Source organism: Chenopodium album, chromosome 3, assembly GCF_948465745.1.
Source record: "Chenopodium album chromosome 3, dcCheAlbu1.1, whole genome shotgun sequence".
Lineage (NCBI taxonomy): Eukaryota > Viridiplantae > Streptophyta > Magnoliopsida > Caryophyllales > Amaranthaceae > Chenopodium > Chenopodium album.
In genome coordinates, this window is record NC_137836.1 from 85,001 (window position 1) to 90,000 (window position 5,000).

Consider the following 5,000-nt stretch of genomic DNA (forward strand, 5'->3'; position numbering starts at 1 on the left):
TTTTGATTTAATTAAGAATCAATTTCAGTTTTATCTTTTCTCCCACCTGCAGAAGAAGAAAACACAGATATTTACTCCTATCCTTCGTATTTTCCGCAAGGTAACTATCTCGGTTTTATATCGAAATTTATATAGAATCTTTGAAAAAAGCTTTCCTTCCTAAACATAAGTAAGAAAGAAAAGACTTACTATCTTTGGGATTTGATCCTACACCGCCGCTCAAAACCTCAGTCTTAGTGGATCGACTCTATTACATAAGTTAATTCCTAACTTTTTCTATCTTATATTTCTATATAGGCATAAGTAAGCAGTTCTTTTCTTAATGTATTGGACCAAAACCTCATTAATTGATCTTTACGGTGCTTCCTCTCTATCAATTAGATCTTTTTTTTTTATCCATACATATAGAAAAAAGTATCTAGGCATATTTTTACTTCTATTAGTATGAAGTTTTTTTCTTTGCTATAGCTCAAAGAAATCGTCGTTTTGGACGATGCATTTGTAGCGATCCTTTTTTTAGTATTTACTAGAAAATTTGGTCTTCTTTTTTCTTTCTATAGTGGAGATAGCCGCACGTAATGACAGATCACTGCCATATTATTAAAAGCTTGTGGTAAGAATGGGTTTCGTTCTAGTGCCCTAAAATAATATTCTAAAGCTTTCGTATGTTCTCCATTACTTGTGTGAATAAGGCCTATATTATAGAGTATATAACTTCGATCGTAAGGATCGATTTCTAGTCGCATAGCTTCATAATAATTCTGTAAAGCTTCCGCATAATTTCCTTCGGATTGAGCTGACATCCGTTACGGTCGTTATTCAATTCAAAGAATCGCCGTTCCAGAACCGTACGTGAAATTTTCACCTCATACGGCTCCTCCCTTAAATATAATATACTTAATGAGAATTCAAAATACATGGCAAAAGGGATTAAAACATTCTCATTATGAACTGAGCGGGGCTAGTGTTTTTACAAAAAATATCTAGCCAACCTTCTTGCGCAAGAGCTTTTACTAGAATCAAGTGTCTTGATACTAAATAGAAAGGATAACTTCAACAATTCCTTTGTCCTCAACGCCTCCTAATTTCCAGGAAATAGTCACTTCAACAGTCTTCGATGGTTATACGGGTATCCAAAGTACGAACGAGATGGATGTTTGTTGGCCCAACCATTCTTGTTAGTCCTAACCCAGATAAGAAAGGGAGTAGGTAAATAATTTTTAACAAAGCTTTTGTGTTGTCGATTGCTAGGTGTAGTGCTTCTTTCCCTATGCCGCCTATTGGTACTATATTACTAGGAAGTAGGATTGACCTGTAATACAAAACACAAAGGTGTAACCTTTCGTTCAATACAAAAATCTATAAATGAAGCTATAGTATTTGAGGTTGCATCAATCGGGGATACACGACGGAAGGAATCGTTCTATTTGTAAACTTCACCTTCAACAAGCGTAGGTTTGTTTCTATAATATGGAATAAGAATATTTGTTCTTTACTATCCCGAAGTGTGTGCTTTTCTCATAAGACTAAGAGCAGTAAAAAGAAACTAAATAATAAAGAAAATCAAATCACACCATCTCTGTAATAAGTAAATGCCTCCTTTTCTCCTGAAGTTGTCGGAATTAGTCGTAATAAGATATTGGCCACAATTGAAAAGGTCTTATCAATAAAATTTCCATTTATCCGCGATCTAGGCATAGGTATCAATCCATTCTAAAATTCTTCTCATTACCCCTTAGTGGGAAAACGATTACACAAATAAAGAATTTGTACAGTACAAAATAACATAAAAACGGATTCCTTTCCAAACAAAAAAATTTCAATAAAGATACAAATTTTTTACTACTACGTATACTTCTATTTTATTTATTCGAATTGTTCCAAATGCCTCTAACTCCTTTTTCAACAATCAATAAAAAAGAGTTGAATCCCATTTGAATTCATACAAATCAAATCGAGTAGTATAGTAGCTATTCCGATTTCATCGAAGCGGAAGAATCAAAGAATTTTTCGATCAGATCAAAAAAAGTTTTGATCGAAAGACGAAAAGAAAGAGAATCGAATAATCATTCTATGATGGAAATAGAATAGCTGGGAAATTCAAGAAATTTGTTGGTGAGCACTTTAAAACTAGACGGAAATTTTCTAATTTTTTTTGAGAATTTTATAGAATTCTAGTCGAAATAAAAATCGAACCATGATCAAAGAGGGTCCATTAATCGTCTATAATCTAAAAACCATAAACCCATCAATCCGTTGATTCGATTCGTTTCAATTAATTAATCGAAGCTGGTATATTATATATGGAAATATCGGATATAGAATAAAAGATAGGAACATCATCTTCGCAAATATGAATCAATAAATATATAACAAGGAAAACCTTGTTTTTTATTTTAATTAACTCCTACGAAGAAAGATTTTTTCGAAAAAATCTTCTATTACATTACTACTCGTTACGTTCTATTATTAGTTTGTTTATAGTCAAATAGTATAGTATTGGTGCGTTAATCCTAGTCGTACCTATTTTATACAAACAATATCGTTAGTAATAGAAATATCAACATAGTAATGGCTCGCTATTTCTTCGGTTTATGAGTCATAATCGTTGTGTAGGAGAGATGGCCGAGCGGTTCAAGGCGTAGCATTGGAACTGCTATGTAGGCTTTTGTTTACCGAGGGTTCGAATCCCTCTCTTTCCGTCTTTTACTTTCACCTGATTGAATTCGCCAACATTTCTAACTTTAACAAATCAAATAACAAGAAATACTTTATTTAGAACATAAGAGTTAGATCCTTCTTGTATTTGGATATATATTTCTTCTATTTCGAATTGCTGCGATACCTAAAATACTGGAAATAAAAGAATAGACAAGGAGTGAAAATTTTTATGTGTATCTAGGATACATGAATAAGAAAAAACCGGGATGGGATAGAATATATGATCGGGAGAAAATCTGGGGCAAACCCCCGACTTTTAACCTTAAGTAATTTTCCTTTTCCAAATGAAAGGGGCCAAATTGTCCGAACCCCTTTCTTTTGTATTTTAGTTAGGGTTACGTCTGACGAGAATAATATTCTACCACCAGCAATTCATTGATTTGCAAACCGACCCACTTACTATCTATTATTTGATTGACTAATCCTTTATATGGAAATGGGTTAAGGGTCAAATGTTTAGGTAATTCCTCACGGGGGGATAAATCAAGAGAATTTTGAATTAGAGCTCTGGATTTTTGTTCATCCCTCGCCATAATAGTATCCTTGGGTTTGCAACGATAACTTGGTATATCTACTATATGGCCGTTAACTAAAATATGTCTATGGTTAACTAATTGGCGGGCTCCAGGAATAGTCGGAGCCATGCCCAATCGAAAAAGAATGTTATCCAAACGCATTTCAAGTAATTGTAGTAAAACCTGACCTGTTGACCCTTTGGCTTTTCTGGCGATCCGAACGTATTTAAGTAATTGTCGTTCTGTAATACCATAATGAAAACGTAATTTTTGTTTTTCTTCTAGACGAATACGATATTGCGATCTTTTCCCGGAACGTGATTGGTTTCTAAGATCACTTCCGGCTCTAGGCCTTTTATTAGTTAGTCCGGGTAAAGCCCCTAGACGGCGTATTTTTTTGAAACGAGGCCCTCGGTAACGCGACATAAAGACTCCTTTCTTTATTTATTTTCTTTATTTCTATTTATATATATATATATTCGATTTTACAAAAAAACCGAAATTAAAACTGAACTAAATGATAAATGAAATCCACTGAAGTGTTGAATTCCAATGAATAATGAAATGGGTTGTATATACATCATATACAAAATATAGAGAATATTCTATATTTTGTATTAAAATATGTAAGTAAAAAGAAAAAGGAAAAGAAAGAGTTTTCCCGATTTGGTCTGTCGAGCTTGAACCCTTTTCTTTTTATTCCTAGGTGGAAGTTTCTACAACATAATCGATCGTTATTTTTTTCTTTGTTCTTCGATTTCAAAGAAAAAAATATATAAAAAGCACAAATCCAAATAAAAATCGAAAAAGCCGGCTATCGGACTCGAACCGATGACCATCGCATTACAAATGCGATGCTCTAACCTCTGAGCTAAGCGGGCTCCCGGAAATTATACATGCACTGGCATTCAATAAACTACATTTTAGTGTAAGCTTATTCATTTTTATTATTTTATGATATAACTTTGAAAGAAATATTTCAAATCAAATATCAACTAAATAGAAATATTTACTTTAGTTTTTTTCTTTCTATATAGATTCTATTTTTCGTCTAGAACGATTCGATTCTATTTCAATTAGATTTAGAAATTATATGAAATTATATTTTTATTTTTCAAATCCATTTCAAATCGAAATTAAAACAAAAATTCATTATGACAATTTGCATTATATCTATAATTCTAAGAAATGGATAACTATTAGAGTTATAAGAGTCTGCCTTAAGAAAACCTAAAATAAACAAGAATAAAAAAATGAGAATCGATAAAGAAGAACTCTGGATTATATTACCATAATAAAAGAATATATTCTTCTGTGTGCAGCCGTAGACTATGATGACAAAAAAAGAATCGACCCTTTGAGTATTCAAAATTGCATACAAAAATGAACGGGGCGAAGGATATAGATGGTATATATCCCTCGATATTGAATTGTAGCTACAGAAAGGATAGAATCATGTCTGACTAGACAAAATCAAAGTCAAATGGAGACTTCCGATAGAGATGAAGGAATATAGAAAAAAAAGGAAAATGGCAAAAGCATTTTTCGGTATAGTAATCCATATTAAATCTAATGAATTCGATGGTTCCGTCAGAAATGAGAGAATAAAAGGGAAGGACATCACATGGAGATCCTAATCTTAAAAAGAAAGGGGGGATATGGCGAAATCGGTAGACGCTACGGACTTAATTGGCTTGAGCCTTAGTATGGAGACCTACTAAGTGAAAACTTTCAAATTCAGAGAAACCCTGGAATTAATAAAAA

General features: G+C 32.7%; 2 non-coding genes across 2 annotated transcripts; one reads left to right on the forward strand and one right to left on the reverse strand.

Moving 5' to 3' along the window:
- Positions 1-2,615: 2,615 nt before the first annotated feature.
- Positions 2,616-2,702, forward strand: TRNAS-GGA (transfer RNA serine (anticodon GGA)). Its single transcript has one exon. It is a non-coding gene; the product is annotated as a tRNA-Ser (tRNA).
- Positions 2,703-4,044: 1,342 nt separating this feature from the next.
- Positions 4,045-4,117, reverse strand: TRNAT-UGU (transfer RNA threonine (anticodon UGU)). The gene has a single exon. It is a non-coding gene; the product is annotated as a tRNA-Thr (tRNA).
- Between the last annotated feature and the right edge of the window lie 883 nt (positions 4,118-5,000).